The sequence below is a fragment of the Drosophila guanche genome, unplaced genomic scaffold, assembly GCF_900245975.1.
Source record: "Drosophila guanche unplaced genomic scaffold, DGUA_6, whole genome shotgun sequence".
NCBI classification, from domain to species: Eukaryota; Metazoa; Arthropoda; class Insecta; order Diptera; family Drosophilidae; genus Drosophila; species Drosophila guanche.
This window is the reverse complement of record NW_022995751.1, coordinates 5,258,249-5,281,885: the sequence shown is the minus strand read 5'-3', so window position 1 is coordinate 5,281,885 and position 23,637 is coordinate 5,258,249. Positions and strand designations below refer to the sequence as shown.

General features: G+C 47.0%; 1 protein-coding gene across 1 annotated transcript in view; it reads left to right on the top strand.

Moving 5' to 3' along the window:
• Positions 1–3,282: 3,282 nt before the first annotated feature.
• Positions 3,283–23,637, top strand: part of LOC117586975 (zinc finger protein 1) — a 28,749-nt gene continuing 8,394 nt past the window's right edge. Inside the window, exons 1-2 of the mRNA XM_034277354.1 lie at positions 3,283–4,421; positions 17,772–17,829. The gene's annotated coding sequence lies outside the window, so the exon portion shown is untranslated. The remainder of the gene's footprint in view (positions 4,422–17,771; positions 17,830–23,637) is intronic.

Sequence of the window (23,637 nt, the reverse complement as noted above, 5' to 3'; positions counted from 1 at the left end):
GGTAGGAGGAGGCGGAGGTAGGCATGCCAGAAGGAGGCCCAAAAAAGGAGCAGCAGGAGGCTCAGGTACAGCAGAAGTAAAGCTGTGCCACCAGGGGTGGCTTCGCCTTGGCTGGATGTTGCCTCAGGCCGCATAAATCCCCGCGATCTTGGGCCGTCTTTTGTTGTTTGAGAAACTTGCCTCAAGACGAGTGATCGTAGAGGAGGATTTCCCGCCAAAAAACTGTTACGGGGGTTGCAGCACACAACGGGATCTCCTCTGTGTGTTCTCTGGTGGGGTGGTTCGGCCTTCGGGTGGTGATGGTGGTGGTGGTGGCGGGCGGCGGTGCTGCTGCTGCTGCTGCTGCTGATGGGGTGGCCGCGACAACACAATGGCTGAGAGGGCTGAGAGGGCGACAATGACGATGCTGGGACGCAAAACCGTGGGAAGATTTCGGACACAAAAGACTCAAAGTGAAGGAATCTGTTTTGAGCGAACATTCCGCTGCAGCTGCAGAGAACTTTTACCTTTAGGCTGTGTGATTCCACGGGGCAGGCTTCGGGCGGAGAATGCACCAACTGCCCAGCCCAGCCCACCCCTCCTCACACGACAGGCACGGCACTCGGGCTGAGGGGCAGGCAGCTGGAGTGTCGCCCAAAAACGGCAAAGCAGACTTCATCAACAAATCAGTTGTGTCAATCTGTCGGGTGATTGTGTATACCCTTCCCCCTCTGTCGCTGCCTCTGTCTAGCGATCGTGGCCCGTTCTTGGCCACTTTGGCCTACACCATTTTGGTTTTTGTCGCCTTCTCATTTCAATAATTCATTGTTGTAGTTGTTCCAATACACAACGACCCCCAACCCACAACAGCCACACACATATACAGCATACATCTGCATACACCTACATTCGGCTGCTGCTGGCTGCGGGGCTGCCGCCAACAAAATTTCTGTACGAATCGCGTAAACGCGTTTCGCGTCTCGTTTTTATTTCCCTGCCCACAAATCCACGCACACCACCACACCAGGGGAGTGAGCGACTGTGTGTGTGTGGTCGTATCTGTGTGAGTGGCACACTGGTATTGGTGTGGCTACTATTCGTTCATTCACAAATTGTATTGTTGTAGCCACTGCGACTGCTTCTGCTGTTGCTGCTGCCGTTTCTGCTGCTGCTGCTGCTGCTGCGGCATGCTTTTGGTTTTGCGCCTCCGCTGCTGCTGTTTTCCTACCTTTTTTTGTGTGTTTTGTCAACACAGATACTCGAGCAGCATTCGGCAGCTGCGGACACACACACACACACACACACACAGTCAGGGCCAAAAAGAGCGCAGCACTCGAGAGAGCGTGCCCGCCCGCTCTCTGCATCGGCATTTCATTTCAAGTTCAGGCTGAAGTTGTTTTGCCGGCATTTGTCCACACACACAGTGAGAGAGAGCCAAGAGTGTGCGAGAGAGAGAGAGAGAGAGCAAGAGCGTGTATCTGTGTCTGTGGCACTTGAGAGAGCGCGCGCGTCGTTTTATCCGTTCATTTTATCCGGCCATTGTCGTGGTCGTAGCTCAGTCAAGAGTCAATCGTCAGAGATTTTCTTTCCATTTACTCGTAATGCAATTTGTGATGTGATTTGAGACAAAAGGTTTTGGCTAGCCATTCATTGCATTCTCTGCTCTATAATGATACTATCAATATTATAACAGAAACAATTGCAGCTGCCAAGTGTCGCAAGGCATTTGAAGACTTGTATTTTGACAACTCAAGCACTCAGATGTATCGGGCAGTTGGTAGACATTTGATAGAGTTGCAAATATGTATGTAAAGGATAAGTACTCGCAGATTAATTTATGGTATTTTCATGGTCGAAGCTAATTTGAGTACTTGGAAGTGTATTTGGTGATTTCTGGGGCATGTAATGGATACAATTGTATCTTTTTATGATCGATAGCGACTCATATATAGTTTTGAATATGTACAGAAAACACTTTTGCAGCTAAAGAAGCTTCTTTTAATAGCGAGTTGCTGCATTTTCAAGTACAAAAACTCAATGAAAAGTCAATGAGACTTAAATCTTACAATTAGATTCATATTTAGCTATGAAAATGGTAAAAATAATCCCACACAAATATGAATTAAACATTTTCTGTTAAAAAGCATTCGAAAATGTATTTACGACTAGAATAAACTTAGTGAAACGGCATTGTTTAGTGCCAAAACCACACCTAAAACATTACAAAGCTATCATCTTCTCTAATGAGCATTTAAAATGTAATTAATAAGCTGAAAATTTTCCATGATAGAACAAGCTGCCATAGTAAAAGTGTCTTCCAGTCATTTAAACACCTTTGAAGAACCCGTCACGTTCTTATCAGTGCAATCAGGCCTCAAAGATAATCCACAAAAGTAACTTATTGGGTAGAAAATTACCACAGAAATAACCCAAAGGTTTGACCAAAGAAACCCATATTATAGCTACATATTTTGCCAGCAGCAATCCGTGTAGGATATGCCTTCCCATTCTGTACATCCTCTTTCTTTCCTTTCGCTTTGCTCCTACGACTGCGAGTATCTACTTGTCTTATATAATCCACAAAAGCCACGCAAAGTGGGAGGCGCCTATTCCGGAGCTCGCTTTCGCAACAACAAAAGGCAAAAGCAAAAGGCAAACCAGCAAACGGCAAAAGCGCCAAATGCAGCCGAGTCCCCCCATTGGCATAGAGTTTTGAGCAATTAGAAGCCCACGCAGCCATAAACAACAACTACAACTGACGCTGCCACTGCCGTCGGAGCTGCTGCTGCTGCTTCTACTGTCGGATTGATGAGGGGGAGTCACCGACACCGACACCAACGCCAACACCGAGATACCGAGATACGAGCGAAGACTCCAACGCCGACACCTATACAATGATACACCGACACACCGATGCCAATGCCGAGTAGGCTCCAAGAGCAGCTCCCACTGCTGCTGCCGTTGCTGCTGCTGCTGCTGCTGCTGCACCAATACTTCGTTCGACTCTGCTCCAACAACAGCTGTTTTTCGGTGGAGCCAGCGATTCCGAGTGCTCCCACGTGCTACTGTGGAGCCAGGCCTTGCTCTCCCACCCGCTCTCTCCCTCTTCCTCTTCCTCTCTCTCTCTCACACTCTCTTGCTCTCCCCAACGCTTTATCCGGCGAATGAGAGGCCACACACACATACCGGTAGACGAAGAGTGTATGTGTGTATGTGTGTGGAGTATCTGTGTGTTTGTGTCTCGGTCGGATTCTACTTAGAAAAGGCCGCTGCTGGCTTGCGCCAGTTTCTTGCTGGCAGTTTCAGTGTCTCGGTTCAGGTTCCAACGTCAAGAGGCCCGCACGCGCTCCACGCTCCACACACACAGAAATCCACTCTTCCAGAGCCGTCGCACAAACGAAGCATCGCGCGAGCCTCGTCTTAGATTGTGCCCCCAAAACAAAAAAACGTTTCGTTTCGTATCTTTTGAAATTGTTGTGCGTGCAACAACTGCTGCAGTTGCAATCTCATCTCATTCTCTCCCTCACTCGCGCGCTCTCTCTGCTGCTGCTGCTGGTGGTGGTGCTGCGAGTGTTGGTGGTGGTTGGTGGTTCCTTTTGCGTTGGTGTTGGTGCAGCCCCCGAAGCGCAGCCGAAGCCGACGCCGACGCCAGCAACAACGACGACGACGACGACGACGACGCGACGTCGGGAAAATGTCTTTGGCTTTGCTGTGAAAATTTGTTCATACGTTTTCGTGTTATTTGTTATTCGCACGTTGACGCGACGAGACGGTGAAGGCGCGACGACGACGTCGTAGTATCCGAGAGAACAGAACACACGAGCGAAGCGAAGTTGCAACACCACGCACACACACACACACACACACACACGTACACACTGCAACTCCCAATGATCGCGCGTGCAACATCCTAAAGAAAAACGCTCTCGAAAACGGATACCCATTAGAAACCCAAGAAAAATCCCTTGTAAAAATCCCAATGAAAATCAAGTGAAAAAAGTGTTTTTTGCCCAAACAAAAGTGTCTTACAAAATAAGCGGAAATCCACACAAAAATCTAACGTATAAAGTTTATGCGTTATTATGATATTTATATCAATTATAAAATAAAATGAAATGAAATGAAAAGCATCAACGGACACACAGTCACAGAGTATAGTCCAGAGAGGAATCCGGTAATCAGTCCGTAATACAACCCGTTAAACACGCAAACAACACGCAACAACAGAAAGAAGGAAAAGCTAAAACAACAAGAGAAAAAAGTGTGATATTTTTGAGATATATTTTAGCAATTTAGAGAGAATTATTCGAATTATTGTTAAATGTGCGCGAACGTCGTAGATAGCCAGAGGGCCAACGTTGCGGCCAGTTGCAGAGTTCCACCATTTGGATAATGCTTGGATAATCATCAGCAAATCATCATCAAAATAAAAGCAAAAAGAGGTAAGTGATCGCAGCATGGCCGTGCTTTGCCGACGGCTTACTACTCACTCACTCACTCAATCAAGCAATCACTCAGGCAGTCCGACACTTCAGGAGTTAGTCAATCAATTTGCTGGGCTCAGCGCAAAAAAAAAAGCTTAGCAAAATGTGTCAAAAATATTATAGATCTAATTACTCGAGCCAAGTATGTAGATCGTTTTACGGCAGCGCGTACTCAGCGTAATATCAGCCATAAATAAATACAATATAGGAATAGAAATATATGTAAATATTGTATTGTTTGTGTGTGGAGTGCACCTATGAATGATGATGATGATGATGGAGGAGAATTCATATCAGCACAACAGGCCCCCCTCATAGTGGATGATGCTGTTGGCTCCTCCAATCAGCAGACAGTACGGTACGAGAAGCAGGAATTGACGTCAATCCATGAAACGACTTGACTTGACATCGCTGATTGTTCAGATCGAGCCACGATCGAGCTGAGAGAGGCAAATTGACGCACAACCAGAGCAAAGCGATAGATGGGATGGGATGGGATGGGATGGAATGGTGCTGTGTGGACCCTTAGCCTTAGCCTCGAACGCAGTTTCAGTATCTTTAGTTGTAGTCTTAGTGCCATTTCTAGTTAGTCTGTTCATTTGGACAATTTTAATTGCCACTGCTAGCCATATTTATCTCTCTCTCTGCCACTCTTTATGTGAACTATGCCAATTGTCGTCTTCACCTGCAGATGCAGTCTGAGGCTGAGGCAGAGTCTGATGCTGCTGCTGCTGCTGCTGCATTGCTGACAAATTTGTATGCACGCGCTTCAAAAGTGCAATATTAATTAATTCCCAGCAACGGCAAACGACAGCCAACAGCAACCAAGAGGCAGAAGAGAGTTGCATGCAGCAACAACGTCTCAACGGTCTGATCTGTATGCAGCAGAAGTTGCAACTTGCTGCTAGCTGCTTGCTGCTTAGTCGAGAGGCAATTAAATCGTATGTCATTCATTGGTAATTTATACCATTTAAAGGCAAGACGCAACGCTGCAGCAAACAGAAACTGCCTCCTGCCTACTGGCAACTCTCTGGCATGCGCGGGGTGCCGAGGATCGTTTCGATGTTGTGTTCCTGTTTTGGCAACTCCTACAAAAAGTAGACTGGACTGTCCACTGTCGATCTCCAGTTTGTTTTTGTATCGATCTCTCACACCTCTCGCACAATTAGCATGCGACTGAATACCCTCGAATATCATGCAATTCTAGAGCTACAGAGGACTCTGTATGCTGACTTTGGGTAGCGCATTTTCCAACAGAGTTTTCCTTCTGCTACACTGACTGTTTGATCGATTGCCTTGCGAACGAGACAGCGGCGATCATCGCTCACCGATCCTCGCCCCTCTCTGCGTTCCCCTCTACTGTGCGATCTTCTACGATCCGATTCGATCAGCGATAAATGCAACTTGCCATGAAAAGTGATGCCTTAAATGGACATTAGGCTATTGCACATTTCTCAATATGTCGCGCGCGACTCTGCCAAGTGATTTTTTCACTGTTTTACTCTGGGCTCTGTCGTCGAGTCGAGTCGATCGACTCGATCGAATGTCTCGGATCTCTCGGTGTCTCGGTGTCTCGGTGTCTCGGTGACGCTGGCCAGCTCCTTCTGGCTTTATACGCACCGAGCCATATATGATGAACGGAGAGACGTCTGCCACTGCTTTGTGGCATATAAAGCAGGCTGACTGCAGGCACCCGGCAGCCGCCACACAGTGGGAGTGAATGTGGAAGTAGGGGGAGGAGGTCGCATCACCCATCACCCGCGCATTGCGACGCCATTTCCAAAGCGGGGTCCTACCTACAGACCGATCCAACGTCAACTCAAACGATTTGCATTTTCATACAAAAACACCTCACCCCACACCGCACCCCAACGCTGCCCGCTCTAGTTCTTTGCTGCTCCTTGCCTCCCACAAAAGGCGGGGGACTGCGACTGCCCGCTTGGGGTCTCCGGTTCATTGGTTAATTCATTTCAGACACAGCCTTAAATTAACAATTTTAATACAAACCAAAAAAAAACAACAACAACAAAAGAGCGCGCATTGAAATTGAGACGTTGGAAGTGTACAAAAAAAGTGCACACAATACAGAAAAAACAACAAAACACAAAAAAGCGACTAAGAAAAAAGAAGAGAAAAAAAACATAAAATACATTTACAGCAAAACAAAAGGCGTGTAACAAAAGGAGGCGAGAGAAAGAAGGAGAAGCGTCAGGCGGTGGCGGCGGAGGGGGAGTGAGAGCGGAATGTGTGTGTTTGAGTGTGTGTAAAGTGAAATAAAAATACTGGCGCGTTAATTAACTTTAAACGATTGAAAACGAATTGATTTGGAGAAGCCATTTGATTTGGATTAGTCGTGCCTCGGCAGCGAGGGAGAACAAGAGGAAGAAGGTCTACGCCAGAGACCCCTAGAGGTTAGGCGTTACATTAACAGAGGTTAGACAGGGGGGCCACAGAAAGCAAAGCTTAACTTAAAATTCAATCATCACGAGTGCGTTAAAAAATAAAAGATAGAGAGAGAGACAATCAGCAAGGGAGAGAGAGAGACCTCTAGAGATCTCTAGAGTTGATGTTGGGGTAGATGTTAATTATAATGCGTTAAACAATAAAACAAAGAGACAAACGGACACAACAAAGCATCGGTCGGTCGCTCGGTCTGCTGCCCCAATAGTTGCAAAGAGTTTAACACCTTAGTGGCAGTCAGTCGTATTCGACATCTGATAGGGCGACGCTGGTGCGGGGACAAGCGTTGTTATCATGCATTTGATAAACGTTTTGTTTTTCATTAGAGCCCCCACCAGCCGAGACAGCGACAGTTACTGGGGGAGTTACGCCCTCCCAATGGTGGATCTAGCGATCGAAGCACTAATCTCCGTGTGGGCAACACACCACCCCTTCAATTAGCATTCGAAATTAAATCCAAACAAAAATCAGACTGTGGAGTTCCATGGAAATGCCAAAGCACAAAGCATGTGGTGTGCCGTCTCCGCTTTTTGCGGTAGAAGTTGTTCCCATGATTAACAGTTTATCAGCAGCGTCCTGTCTTGAGGTTTTCAATGAAAATTAGGAACTTTATTTGGCACACCAAACGATAGCCTTAAGCTTAAGCGTACGTACTCAAACCGCTCACCACACACCGCAACAGCACTTGAAAACAACGTTTTAATCTCGAGTAGTTTCAATTAACGTCATTGGACTACATAGATTGCTGATTAGGGATTGAATGAACATTAAAGAGGCACAAACAAACACAGAGAAAGGGAGAAAAAATAGAAACGAAAACAATAATTCAGAACGGAATTGAAATTAAAATCGGAATTGGCCGGTGGGTTGCTGGTGGCTGGTGGGGGAAATTGTACTTATTCCTTGGGAGATTGTGCGATGATTGTGAGCCCACCCACCGCACATGGTCAGTGGTGTGCGGCTTATCAGTGTGGGGGCCTATATGTGGAGAGTATATAGCCAGCCACACGATCCATACAGATAGATAGAGTGCGAGAAGCGGCGGCGGCAGCATGAAGGCGGCAGGAAAGGCCTTCGATTTACGTCACAAGTCGTCAGAAGTCGCGCAATTCATAAATTTCTTGGGCACTAACAAAAAACAATTCTATTTATTAGACGAGCGACGGCAGTAGGGTTCCCGATAAGTGGCCTGATAACCAGCTAACCACCCAGTGGGTGGTGGGTGGTTAAACGACAAACAAATTGCATAAAGTTTCGTTCGTTTTTTTTTTCTGAGTCACGAGCAAAGACGGGAACCACTTCAGTCCACAGCTCAGCTCCACTTTGGATCTTTCGGTGTGTCGTTTTGTGATTAGACTGAAAGGAAACCTGTTGGCGCCAATATTTTAGTTGATTTTATAAGCAATGAAATTGGAAAATGGAAATGAAAATGAAAATGAAAATGCACCGTGCAAATGTCTGTCGCATAAAACTTAATTGTAATTGTTCTTTACGAGCTCCACTTTAACGTTTTGTAGGGGAGGAACTTGTTTTTGAGTTCCCCCTCTTGAGTGGGGGATTGGGAATCGCAAAGCAAACACTTTGGCGGCTGCCTAATTTATGTTATGCTGCCTGCTGACCCATTGTCTCAGTCGGGAGACTTTCTTCCACTGCCAAGTGGTTGCCCAAAAAGAGAGATGAAATATCTTCATGCCAACAAATCCATTACAGTCGAGTGCTCGAACAGAGTGCAAACAGCAAATAAATAAAAGATGTACAAAGAACGTGTGGAACGAAAAATTAACCGAAATTTTATTAGTATTTGCGCAAGCGCAAGCCAAAGTCAATGTTAAATATTTGACAACCAGACAACAACGGAGACCAGCAGAGACCAGCGGAGACCACTGCCCCGCTCTGACCAAAAAGAGTGCCGACTCTTGGGAGTGGGGGAGTCAAGGCAAGGCAGTCAAGGCAGCAGCCAGCAGCCACCAGCCAGCATCTGCATTCCCTCGTTCCTCATCGCTTCTCTCTCGTGTCTCTTGACTCTTGTCTCTCCTTTTGGGCGGACAAGGCTTAAGGCAATTAGAGTTGACACTTTTCGGCTTTTGGGACTGTTCGCGCGGCATTTCATCCTCGCAAGAAGGGCTCTAAAGAAGTTGTCCCGCGCTCTCTGAAGTTTTGTTTTGTTTCTGGCCTCGGGAACAGGTACGAGTCTTAACCATGGGCACCCCAAGGGACAGTTTAATTTTCACTAGACATTCGCCTCCACTTAAAAACCATTTTCACTTGAGACGTGACCATCGGCTCGGAGCATCGGTCCATCGAAGATTGCGTCTTCTTTTGCCGTCTAATGTCTCCTCCGAGGGGCAAGTGTCTTTCGTGCGGGGTTTTTGGGGGAGATCTCTGTGTGTTATTTATGGATCAATATTGACGCAGCAGCAGCAAACAGCAGAGAAGCGGGCGGCTGAAGGTGGCTGGAAGGTGGAGAAAACATTGTAAACAAAGTGTAAGCCGCTCAAGCACCCCAACTCCAACCCCAACCCCCCAACCCCGTGCCCCTAGCCACTTCTCTATGCTAGAGAAAAAGTGTCACTAAAGCATCTTTGGGATTCCAGAGTCAAACAATGGGGAGTCAGGGACACAGCCCAATCGATGGGCTGACAATGGATTGTTGGTTGGAGTAGAGGCGGAGGCCTTGTAGATCTTCTTCCATTTAATCATGAATTTGTTAAGCGATTATATTTACAGTTTTCTCAGTCACCTTTCTATATATAAAGCATCTAGAGAAGAGAGCGAAAGAGCGGCTTAAAGCGGACGAGGAGCGAGCTGCCGATCTTTAAAATTAATATGCAAATTATTATTTGCTATTTGTTATTATTATGTTTATGCATAAATCCCCCATCCATTCGTCTTATGAATGTTTTGTTTGTTGTCGAATTTTAAATGCTGAATGAATGGCTGGCACGTGTGTGTGTGTTGTCTCTCTCCCACCACTCCCAGTTGACCCCCCAAAACACCAAAAGAAGAAACCCTCTGGGAAAAAAAGTGAAGCCTGTTGAGTGGCAAACTGATTTCCGTTGCAAAAAAAGCAGCACACAAAAAAGGAGCTCGAAGGCGGAGTGGCAGCCCGGCACTGTGGCAAGTCTTAAATTCCAATGCATACGCGCTGTTTGTTGTTGTCCCTTTTCTTGCTGTTGTTTGTGGCAACAAGAGAAATGCATTGTCGGGACAAAACACAGCGACAGGCAGGCGGGGTGGAGACACATCGAATCCGAATCGAAATGTTTCTCACGCTCTCGCCCCAAAGGACATCCTCCCAGCCAATCCGCAGAAGGAGAAGAGAATGCGAAAAGACACCCACGACAGGCGACAGGAGACAGGAGACAGGCGACAGGAGAGGCAACAGGCATGCCAAGCCCCCTTCCTGCTGCCCCACTCTGAAGGGAAACTGAAATTCCTGAAAGCCGCTTTTCGACCAATAAAGTCTTATTATATACTCATCAATTCAGCAGCAGATAAAAGTCAAAAACTTTGAGATACGCTCACGGCTCTGGATGTGGATGTGGATGTGGATGTTGGGATGTGGGGATGTCGTCGATGGATGCCGCCGAACAACGACGACAGACGACGACGGCGACTAAGGCACAAGTCAGATAAATTATAATTAAAGCAGAGACGCAGAAAGAAAGAGAGACGAAGGCAGATACAGATGCGAGATGTGAGATGCGAGATGGAGATGGAGATGGAGATTCTCTGTGCTGTGATGTCAGAGCGTATTTAAAATACGAGTAAAACGAACCGCTTGCATCCGCCGACGCCGACGCCGACGCCACACGACCGACCCGAAACCCATACCCTACCTCCCGCCACTGAGAGCCAAAACAAATAAACAGCAAGAGACAGTGGAACACGAGTGAACAGACAACAACAAAAACAACAACAGCAGAAAAAGAGGCGACACAGACGTCGCATAGAATTGAGCTTGAAGTTCGCTGGCGGCAAGAAAACACCTGTCAAACTGGTCCAAAAACCAGAGAAGACTCAGAAAAACACAGAGAGAAAAGAACAGAGATCAGAACAGAACACACGAAAAACAAGAGAGAGAAGCGAGGGAGAATCTGTGTGCCCCTTTGGTTCTGTCTTTTGGGATAATGACTGCGCAAAGGATGATATGATGGTACGATGACTCGCCACCAAAAGCGGATATGCAACGAAGGAAAGAGAAGGTTTTCTGATTAGCCAGGGAATTGATTTAATTGAAAGATGCAACAGAAGCAACGGCGGCATGGAATGCACGGGGGAAAGTATGGAACGGAAGTTATTACGCAAGTTGCACCCATAAAGTGGTGCCTGCCTTTTCACATTTGATTAGATTAGATGATGTAGCAAGAACACATTGCCTTGGAGATTACTCCGAGCTATTTTCTCACAGCTAATTACAGTTGAGGGCTAAAGAAGGTGCCGCCTAAGCAGGAAGTGCCAGGCAATGGAAGGGAAAACCCACAGCCTTAACCCCTAACCCATTTAGTGTCATTGGTGGGGTTAACGCGGACAAGTTTATTCCCTGTCAGATATTTTCTTGATTTTCTGTGATTCCTTGGATTCCTCTTTCAATTAGCAGACAGACACGCAAGGCCTCAGCGCAAAGGACAAAGTTTTCCAACGAAAGTATCTCCGAGATACACAGCTACCCTCTGCAATCAAATTACAAAATGTAATCGCATGCAAAACGAGCGCCAGGAACAGGACACTAAAATGTGTCTATGTGTCATGGCAGGGCGGGGCGGGGCGGGGTACTCGTAGGCGGTTGAAAAGTGAAAAGTGGAAATGGAAAATCAGAGTGAAAATGGAATTGCAACACTTGCTGCCGCATTTTGCGGCACAAGCAGCCAACGAGTTAACGTTTATGCAAAAAAATAACAACTGCAATGCGTGCGTGTGGCAGCCACAACTGACAACAAAAACAACACAACTTTTGCACCACAAAGTGGGGGAGCAGTCGGTGTTGAAGCAGGAGCAGAAGCCGAAGAGGAACGACAGTCGGACAGCCGACAGGAAGTGCGCAAAATGCCACAACTTACGACCGCATTGTGTTGCAAGCAGTTTGCGAAATGCTAAAGAGGCCTCCCCCCCTCTCTCTCTCTCTCTCTCTCTCTGTGTATTTTCCCCCAGCAAAGTTTCTCTTTGATTTTTCTTTCGTTTGTTTCGCCATTAAAGTGGTTGTTGCATGTTGCATGTTTGGTGCTTGTAAACAAGCTTGTCGCTTCGGCCTATAAAGTAACAAAATATTATTAAATTAGCAGCAGTCGCCAACGCAAAAGATAGCCAAAGGATACGAAGCTAGGAATACCCTTGAAGATAAATAGATCGGTGTTGTGGCAGTGGAAATGTGGCAAGACATGCAGCAACAGTTTGTTGATTGAATGGAAAGTCAAGCTGCAGGCATTGATTTCGCTTGAAATCTTGCAGATATTTCTCAATCAGTTTTGATGAAAATTGTTGAAAATTACAAATGTTTCAGTTTTTAATGGGAATCACAAAGAGGAGCAAGGCTTAATCTTTCTTTAAAATTCGTATTTTGTTGAATATTTGCATTGGCAGCTACAGCTACAAATAAATTGATAAAATGGCATGAAAATATTCTCAAATTTGAAAGACTTTTATTAGCTATCGAGTTTCCTTCTTTCTATTCGCTGGTAGCATCCGCTCAAAGCTATATTCTACTGCTCAAGGATACATCTAGCTAGTTGCGAAGCCTCCAAGCAACAAAAGGCGTGATGCTCCACCCACCAATGTGGCGCACAGTGGCTTTCCGTGGCAGTTTCTTTTCTGTATCTGCTGTGCATCTAGCTCTATGTGTATCTCTGCATCTGTATCTGTGTATCTTTGCTCCATCTGTGTACATAATTATGGAGTCATGAGGCTGCCGCGCCGCTGCCGCTGCCACTGGGACGCCTGCGATGGCGATGACCACGTCGACTGGTCATTAACTGCCTGATGAGCCGCGCTGCAGCGCAGGGTGGTGTAGAGGCAGAGAGAGAGAGGGGTTGCTGGTTGCTGGTTGCACAGTAGCCAATGCCAAGTGGCAGGCTCCTCTAGCTGCAAGTTGCAGCCTGCCCCGCCACAGCCTGGGCCGCATAAATAATTATTAGCAATTGTCTGCAGGTGCAACAAGCAGCAGAAAGCAACTTGCAACAGGCTGCCTCAAGTGGCAGGCTACTTAAATACTTATTGTGGATATTGCTCGCGCAATTTTCAACATTTTTCACATTTCTTCGACGACGAAAACAAAAGACTTAAGCAACGAACTTCTGCCACTTGCAACCAGAGCAAAAGGACCAACTCTCTGTCTCTGTCTCTGTATCTGTCCCTCTCTCTGTCTGTGTCTCTCGCGGCGTAAATAAGGTCACTGGCAAGTGTGGTGGGAGGAGCTGGAGTATAGGCCACCCAAGGGGCATGCATTCACGCAGGGCCACAGGTAGCCAAGAAAAACATAGCCACAGAAAAGTTGAGTGGAGGCTGCTCTCCTCCCTCTCCTCCCTCTCCTCCCTCTCCCTTGTGGCTCTGTTGTAAAACGTCAAAAACTGGAAAGCAAAAAACCACTCAAAAAAATACTCTCAAAGCCGTGAGGGGCAGCAGCTGCTGCAGGGCCAGGGCCAGGGACTCGGTGGGGGCAACTGTAAGGTAAAAATTATTAACTGACATTTTAATGATGATAATGATGATGCCCCGTTGACGGTTGACGGTTGCCTCTTGCAACTGCGTCGGTGGCTAGACATAAGAAGAAGAAAAAACTCTTTACCCTCGAGGGGGCAACACACAGAAGAGATATTCCCCCCCGCAACAAGCGCGCTCTCTACAGGTAGAAAGACCCGCGGCAGCCGTGATTTTTATCAGCTCCCCACCTGATGACGACTGGCGCCAGCTTCATTTGGTTGCCACTGCCCCCGCTGCCACTGGAGAGAGAGAGAGAGAGATGGAGTGAGAAAGAGAGAGAGTGAGAGAGTGATTTTGGTGAGAGGATTTTACCCCACAAAATCTCAAGTTTAGAATGGATTTTTTCGGTTCAAAAATCAATTAGCCATGAATTTTAATTGATTTTCGGAAGGAGACTGCCACAAAGACAGAGACACAGTGAGAGCCTGCCATTCGTTGCGGCTGTAAAGCCAACCCCCCTTGGCACCCCTTGTTGCCGCTGCTCCTCCTGCCAGATCAAGCATGAAAATAACTTTTGTGGCTAATTTTCGAGGCACCCACAATTCGCTGCAGCAGGCAGGCAGCCAGCCGGCCAGCCAGGCAGGACTTATTGTCAGGTTTGTGCCGCGTCTGTTTGCAACATGCTTAATGTCAGTGCAACAACAGCAACAACTGCAACGCACTGTCACTGTCATGCATCATCAAGACGGAGGCCTCTCTCTGTGGCACTCACTGTGTCTGCTGTTTGAAAATTATTGCATGTCTCGGGGACGACTCGGAGACTGCGGACTTTGGGTCTTCAACCTGCCAGAGAATGCAGCAGCCAAAAGCAGCAACAGGCAGCATCTCTCGGACTGCCTCTGTGGCTCTGCAGTGAGTGATGCGATTATCTGCAAGATTCGCTTATCTACGGTGATCCATCAGTGGATGCGAGTCTCCTCCTCCTTCGTCTTCTCTGGCTGGATCTTCGTGCAAAAATGCGTAGCCGTCGCTGCCAGGCTGCGCGGGCGTCCACTCTGCCTCTGTCCCTCTGTCTTTCTTCTCCTCATATAAATTAGAATGTGAGCTGCGTATTTTCACGTGTCTGTGTGTGTATCTTATGGTACGTTACTCCTGTGTCTGAGTTTTTAATTTACTCTTTACTCTCGGGCGGTGGCTCCCACGGTCGAGCGGACATGCGGCCACCTCCGGAGACGGCACAGGCACCCGCTAGGAGTAGAACCTGCAGCTTGCGGTTTGCTGTTGCTGTTTCTGTTGCTGCTGCTGCCTCCAGGAAGCTCCCAAAGTTACTTGGTTTGTTTTTTTTTGTTGACTTTTGATTGAAAGTTGACACAGCGAAGCGTTGAAAACCACATCCGAAGCCAGAGTCAGGCCTTTGGCTGTCGCTCTGTGCAACTGAATCTGCCACTTGGCTCTGTGGCACTTCTGTCTCTATGCCCCATGCGTTCGTTCTATGCAAATGCAATTAGTTTTTCTGATTAAGTTGTAGGCAGCCGAAAAAAAAGTGTGCGCTGCGAGGAGACACAAAAGAGGCACGGAGGAGCCCCAAAAGTACACTTAAGCGCTGAGCACAAGCGACAGACCGTTAAATTGTTGCAATTACGAGAGTTAGAGTGTTGTTGCCACTGCCACTGCCACACTGCCGCCATATTTGAGCTGTAAAACAATATGCAAAAAGGCCTCTACCTCCCTTCCACCCCTTTTCGGACAGCGCTCTCATTTCTATCGTCTGTCGTTTTTGTGGGTGTGTATTGTGTTGCAGCGGCAGCTACTGTTGTTGCCACCATTGCTGCTTGCTGCTTGCTGCTTGGGGCAATTGTTTAGCACGCGCTGCTAATTTTGCTGCCGCTGCCGTAGCAATTTCTACGTTGCATGCACGCCTCGTTGATTGTAGTAGGTGGAACGATACGATACCCCGCTCTATCCCCCCTTCGAGGGTGTCCACATGCCACATCCCAGTGGCAATCATTTTAATAGCAGGCTTCTTTCTGTGGTCAGTTATTCGGCTTGCAAGTTCTCTCTCTGTCCCTCTCTTTCCCTCTCTTTCTTTGGCTTTGGCTATGTAATTTATGCCCCACAACTAATTGCATTTGAAAGTTTAAACTGCAAAAGTCAAACGGTTTTTCAGATACGATGCATGCCACACACACACACACACACAAAAACAAAAACCCATAAGCATAAACATAACCCAAAAAGCGTCAGAGTTGGGCATGGAATTGGAATCTGATTTTAGATTCAACAAAAAAAAAAGGAAAGAAGTAACAAAAAAATCATTTTCTCACGCGCTGCCTGAGCAAAAGTGGAGCTGCACAGAAGTGGATTTCCATGGATTTCCATTTTTCCTGGGCCTGGGCCACACTCATTTGAAATTCATTTGAAATTTCATTCGCAGCAGCAGGGCTCAGAGCTCGGCGCGATGTTTATCTGTGAGTTTTGTTTTGTGAGTAGGCGTATGGTTCGAATAGTTTTCAAATCGAAATGGAATACGGCCTGAAGTGGCGACTCAAGAGATACAGAGACTCAGATAGAGAGGGGAGGAGGAGAGGGAAAGGGAGAGGGAGAGGGCCAAGGTTCATGAGATAAGAGTTGGGAGGCTGAGGCTGAGGAGCAGCTCACGAGCGAAGATGCGAGGCAGCCAGCCGCTTGTTGGGGGTGCGATAAGGCAGTGCCAGAGTTTATCAGCAGCAGCGTGTCCAGTGGCAGGCAACAGTGGCAGCTGTGCGGCAAACAGCTACAGTTACAGCAACAGCTACAGACTGTTGTTGGCTGACTGTTGCCGCTGGGGCAAACATTTTTCAGTGTTTTCTTGTTTGAACAAGTTTTTGTTTTGCTTTACGATTTTGTCGATTTTTTAGTCGATTTTTGCTACGATTTTTGTTGGCGGCATATTTGTTAAGGTCGCGCAGCTGCAACAGAATGGCAACTGCCTGGCTGCTGCACATAGCTGCTGGTCATATGCCACCGCAAAAAACATGCCATGTTGCATGCCTAATTGCAACAGGTGGCAAGCACACACACAAGGGTTGCCTGGCATGTCACTTTTTTCTGTCAATTAGCAGTCGCCCCCAACAGCAGCAGCACCGCTCGCCCCCCTCCATGCCATGCAAATCATGCAGCAACCCCCTCGGGCACCCCGTTGACAGGCTGCTGCATTAAATTGATTAAATTGTACAAAATAATTAGCAAATAATAGCAATTGTCTGAGCCGAAAAAGGCAGCGGCAACAATTGCAAATGTGACATGAGATTTGTGTCTGTCTGTCTGCTACTGGAAATCGTTTATCTAAGTAAATTTATAAGCAGCAAACACACACAGCAAAAAGATTATAAATTATTTAAAGCAAGACGGGACTAAAAACTTCCAAGAACGAAGCAACAAATACACTTTCTGTGAGCAAAAGAAACGCCCAAAAGTAGCCTCAAAGTTTGCTCTTTCTTCAGCTTAAATCTACTTTCTACTTTCCTAAATTTCCATGTCAAACAATTCCTCTTTGATAGTCCATTAAGCTCCTCCTGTTTATAGAGTATTCCCGCTGGAATCATCAATCAATTTGTGTCGTTCAATCAGGAATTACCTTCGGTTTCCAATCAGGCGGCTGCCGGCGGCTTCCCTTTTTGATACACGAGGCTCCTGCCCCCTCTTGCTGCCACTGTTTTTTCGGTTGCAGACACGCCCACTTAATTTGGCCTGTACGTTTATTTTTTAGTGGGTGGCAACCAGTCCGGCGGTGTGTAACTAATATTAAAACACTTCAATCAATCAATGTCCAGCTGGAGGAAAGCAAATTCAACCGAAATGTTGGCCAAATATCTATATCTAGATACAGACGATATCGAATCACCATTGGAACGCCAAGCAGTCTCGCAAGACTCTCCTCGCCTTCTCGGCCCCACCGATGCGATCTCAATATTTGCCTATGCGAGAGACCATTAAATATTTATGAACCAGCAGCCACAGCAGAGGCAAAGTTTTGTCCAGTTTCCAGTTTTGATTAATGATCGTAACGTCTGTGGCTGTGTTCTGCTTTAATTACCGCAGCAATTAGCAGCTGAAGTTGCCACGCAACAGAAATCTGCTAGCTGCCTGCCACAATTTGTCATAGCAGCAGCAGCAGCATCTTATCCAAAAAATCTTCAAACTCTAACGATGTCTCTCCCTCCCTCATTGCAGACTATGCCCCCGAAGTGCCCAAGGAGTATCCAGCCCCAAGTCTAACTCCCGTCTCGAGGTAAGTTCCAACGCACAGCTGCAACTGCACAACTGCCAGTTGCCACTTTTTGTGTGCCTCTCTTTTTTTTTGGCTCTGCCTGACAACCCTGGCCCGGGTCTGGCTTTGGGCAGCGAACGCTGCTGCGCTCGCGCTCCACCTGGCAACCTTCACTGTAAAAAGCTGCGACGCTGAAACGCATTTTGAATTTAATGCGTGCGTCGAGGACACACCAAAGAGGGGGAGGGAGATCGATCATGTGTGCTGCTGCAACTGCCATAACCAATGGGTGATGCGATGTCCAACGCTACACAGTGATGGGTGCGTGATTAATCGTGCGAAAAGGCAGTGCCAGGTGGCATTAGAAGAGAGAGCAGTCCTAAGGCTAAGATTCTCTCTTACTCTCCCATTTGTCGTGCCCCTCGTGTCACTCTGTCATCCCCAGTGCTGCCGCTTTTGGGGTGGCAGCAGGCAATGCCATTGAGCGGGAGTTGAAGCTAAAGCTGCAGCTCAGGCTCTCCGCCGCTGCCAGAGGTTTACTGCCATTGAAAGTGAACGAAGCCTGAGCATTCTCGACAGATTGCCAAGTTTTTGTCATAAAAAAATAAATAAAATAACAAAAAAAATGCAGCTAAATGAATCTCTGGCCACTTTTCGAAGATTAATTGCTAGCGACAGTCGCCACAGCGAGAGCGACGGATGGACAGTCGGACGGACAGCGACTGTGACTGGTCTTTGGAGTCTGAGGCAGACTCTTGGCCAGAGACCAGACCATAAAAATCGGCAGCCACATTAACATGACGTCAACAACAACAACTAAGACTACGAGTACGAGGTACAACTCAATCGGGGCGACCTTTGTCGACCGAGCCGGGCCGGGCCAGTGGCGATTAAGGCCAGAAAAGCTCTCGCGGATTTTTATTTGAGATTTCTTTTGACACGCCCCACAACAAAATATATACAACTGCTGTTCGGTGCTGCTTTCGGTGTCATCACATAATTTTATTTATTTTTTCTTCATTTTTTGAACTTTTTGATTTTTGATTTTTACTCTTTTTTCGGCTGGCGCTGGCGCTTTATTCATAAATCCATCCAGCTGCATGTATGAAATGTAGCTTAATTAACAAAAAAAACATACCGTCTCCCCCTCTCTCTAGCCCTCCCTTGAGGCAGAAGAAAAGGCCACAGCGATTCCCATTCGCAGAGCAGTTCCATTCATTCATTCGTTCATTGAACAACGCGAGCGATCGTGAGTGTGTCTCTTGTTTTATGTTTGCCTGCCACACAAATCTTCAATAATTAAGTTGGCAAACGAATCGGTTCAGTCAGTTCCCTGCAGCACGAAACGGTAAATATCCAACAGCAAAAGGAACGGCTCAAGCCATAAACAAACGAATCAAATTACAAGACCAGAGCCAGAGCCAAAGCCAGAGCCAAACGAAATCAATTAACACCTGATGCAGATGATATTTTGTGCTGGTAAACCCTCCAGTCATCGATCAATCGGGTGACACGAGCGCTGCTGCATAAATTAACTAAAATCCAGTGTCCAGTGTCCACTCATTACAGTGCTCACTGTCCAACATAATTGTGTTCTTTTGAGTGGGGAAATTAGCATATGAAACGAAACATAATTGCACGATAATCGAGCACAAAAAAACATAAGAAAATCAAAGCTCAAACACACATAATTAATGACCTTTGAATGAGAATAGAAACCCCATGGAGATGCCGAAAGAAAACGTATTCCAAGTAAATGTTTGACCAAAAGAATAGAGAAGAAAAAGCAAATTCCAAACGAAACGGCAGCTTATGATAAATATAATCTATGGCTCATCATATTTGGGGGAAGTACTCGTAAATTTATAGAACAATTCAATGAAAGAAAGGTTAAAAAGAGTTCATTCATTACTCTAAAAGGTCTGCCACAGATTTACTTCTTTAAATCCCTTCTTCCCAGAGACTGTAACATTCTCCCTTTCAAAATGTTTCCTCTAAACATCTCCTTTGGGAATTATTTTATCCCTAGTGCTGCTCTCTCTCTATCTCTCTGTCTCTTGTCGAGACAACCCCAACGAATTTGTAGCTGGGACTTTGGCGCGTTTTGCATGCATTTCTTGACGCCTGACGCTCGTCGAAAGGCGGCTGCCTGCCTGCCTGCCTGCCTGCTCCTTCGATTCTTTCCCACTTCCATGCCCGTTCCCTGTCTCCCCGTCTCAACCCCGAAGCCCGGTGTCTTGGACTCTTGGACTCCTTCGATCGTATAATGCAAAGTGACAGCAACGGCTTGTAGGCAATCAAAATGCGAGCCAAAACACGCGCAAAGTTTTCAATTGCAGGTTGTTTTAAGTGTCGTTGTTTCTGTGCAGGTTCCCCTTTGCCGCAGCCAGTATGCTGCTGCAACTTGTGTGTTGTTGTGGCTGTACTCCACCACTCCAGCTGGCTGCAACGAGGCAAATTGAAAGAACTTGTTGCAGTCAACGCGGTTCAAAAATTGAATGCTTTGCACTTGCATTTTTTTTGCGGTCACACACAGCAGAGCAGAGCAGAGCAGGGAGGGAGACTTCGACTTCGACTTCGACTTCGACTTGGACTTCCACTTGGCGAGTGCACTTTCGGTGGTTACAACTATTGATTACATGCCACGGCAACACAGCTCACATTACGCCACACAAAATGCGGGTGTTGCACGCCTCCAGTCGCAGTCCACAGTCTCCACAGTCTGCGCACAGTCTCCACTGTCTGGAGTCTCTCCCACTCTCAGGTGTAATTAATGCGGGAGCCTGCGCTGACATTTTGAGAAATTTATTGCCGCAAGTGGATTTATAGTCTGCGACATTTTATAGGTTGCCAACCACAGAAGGTTGCCACAGCCACAGAGGATCCCTGCGACTACAGGATCCTCTTTAATGCTCATCATGTGTGCGCGCGCGCATATATAATTTGTGCTCGGCTACCCGATAATGATCGGCCTCTCGGCATAATAAATTTAACACACAGAGAGGGCAAAACCTTAAGAAACTTTCAACTTGTTTTTGTTTTGTTGTTGTTGTTGTTGTTGCGGCAGGCAGGGACTGTCGGTAGGTTGGCGTCTTGCCCCAATGTATCTGCCGCTTGCAATCTATATTAATTTTTATATACAGGAGACGCTGCGACTTCTTTTCAGGGGAATGGGTCACGCCGCCGCCGCCGCCGTTGCACTTTCATAAATGCCAAAAAAATTTCACCTGCTTTCACAAAAAGATGATTAAAAATAAATACTCTTCGTATGCAGTCCAGTGCAGTCCGTTCCGCGTTCCGCGATCCCTTCCCCGCGCGAGAGATATCTTCAAAAGTGCAGGGCCCAGCGGATCGTCTGAGAACGATCCACCCCAAAGAAACTGTTGCCTTTGATATACGATAATTTCGTTCTGATAATGTGATGGACAGAATGCGAATGGCATGGCGGAGGAACTGGGCCTGGATGCATCTTGGCTGACCCACTTTGAAAGATTCACTCCCGAGGCGACTGCCAAGTGCGTGAGTGTTGAGGCCCACAGAAAGCGTTTAAGGCTAATTGCAAAAGATCGCTTTTGACTGATAAACGATGAAGCAATGGAGCAGCAGCCATTGAAGCTGAAGTTGGAGGAGTAAGGGTCTGGCGCTGACCCCAAAGCCCAAACAGACAGCAAAAAAACCAAAAAACAAATACGAAAGCTCAAGCTCAAGCTCACTCGCTCGTGCTTAATGATGATTGCTGTGTGGCTGCGGCCCTAGAGGTTAAAAATTAAATAATTTCCAAGTTGAAGCCCAAGTTGCGAGTCTAAGTCTATGGTCTAAAATGGCAGGCGTTTCAGCCATTCATTTTTAAGCCCGAACCCTCATATATAATTATGAAATGAGCGTCAGGGATCGCTTTTCGCTTTTCGCTTTTGGGGCTGTTTTTTGGTGGCCATTCTTTGCCGAGCCACACACATCTTTATGTTAATTCAGCAATTAAGCAGCAAATCGTGTGCCTAATTATGATAAACTCTTGCAGCGAGTGAGTGAGTGGAAACATCAATGTTTTGTGAGAAGGAAGTGCCACAGAAGACCGAAGATTCATCCCACTCACAACACATCACATTCGGAGTGGCAGAACCCGTTTCGTTTCGTTCTCTCTCTCTGTCTCTGTGTTGCCCTTGGAGTAGGCGCCTCTCCTTCCTCTTCATTTGCCTGCTCCGATAAAGCGGCAATGGTTTAATTTAGCTGCAAGGAACAGCAGCAGCCGCAGCAGATGACGACAGGATCGTTGGGCCCACATTTGTGTGGTGCAACGTGCAACAGAAGCAGCGGCGGAGGGGCACTGGCAAAACAAATGTGTCTGTATATCGCTGGCTAAATTGACTTTGATCACGCGATCGCCCTCTAGAAGTAAGAGCCTGGACTCTTCTGGGTATCGGGCGCGGCCTTTTGTGGCCTCCTCAAACGGAAGTATGCTAAGCAACTTGTTGCTGCCACATGCCCCAACCCCCGCCGCCGATGCAACAGGCAGCAGAAGTAGGAGCAGCTGAAGGTGTATATTGCAAAAATAATTACATTTGATTGTAAAAAGGCCCCAGACCCAGACCCAGGCACAGACCAAGGCACAGGCGTCTGCTGATCTAGGAGAAGACCAGGGAGCACCACGAAGTGCAAGACGGCAGAGGCAAGAGGCAATGCCAAAGAAAAATGTGCAACATGATTGCAGTTTACAGCCACAACAGCAGCAGAGGGAGCAGCGGCAGCAGCGGCAGCAGCAGCACTACCCAGTGGCAGTGGCAGGCAGCAAAAACCAACAGATAAAATGCATTTACAATTGAATTTGAATGTAATTTTATTTAAGCTGCGGTCAGCCAGGGGCCGGCTGCATGCTGCATGTGTGCTGCTGCTGCTGCTGCTGCTCCTTTGGCACGGGAGTTGCAACAGCAAAAGCAGGCAACAATTGGCCAAGAGGCAAGGCAGGAAATTGCCATTATCTGGCATTATCCACTTGGTCAACGGTAGCGCGGCAGCGTAGGTTGCAGCAGCAGCCCCAATCCGTGGGGCAGTCAATCCGATCTCTCAGATCAGAGGCCTCTCGTCTTAATTAATGATCCCAGCACTCGCATGGAGCAGCAGTGGCAGCAGCACCAACTAATTAGCATATCGTTAGCTCGCATATTGACGTCAAATTTGGTTCGGGCCGCAATTCGCAGTCGTTTTCAAAATTACAGTGATCATTTTAATTGCAGTGCGCCAGACGCCGGGAACTCCAATTCAAATAAACAGCAACAGTGGCAGGCAGCAGTCTGGCAGCAGGCAGCCAGCCAGTAGTTCAAATAATAAATGAGATTTTCATTTGACAGATTGCCAGAGCTGAGGTTTATGCGCGGGAGAAGTGCATGAAAAGTGCAGGGCAGCAGCCAGAGACTTGCCTCGAATGCCACTTTAGAGCAATGATGGCTAAAATTTCACAGTTGAAGAGGAATTCATAATATTTGCTAACATTGAAAAAGTAAATTCAAATGACAAAAGGTACAGAAAAATGCCTTACCCTTCGATGATAGCTAAAGCCTGTTTCAATATCATTCAAAGCCAAGGAAAAAATTCATAAAATGCTTAAGAGCTTATACGATTCTTTCACAATTGCAACTGTGAAAATCTATTCTCTTGCCCAACATTTCCACACCGCCGCATAAACGCCATAATGCCAGACACCAAGATAAAAACAATTAAAATCCAGCTTTTCCACTCAATTGGCAGCTTTTCCTGTGTTTGCCAGCGAATGTGAGTGAGTGGGGAGGCGGCACCAGCAGCAGCGGCAGCAGCAGCAACATGTTGCCGCTGTCA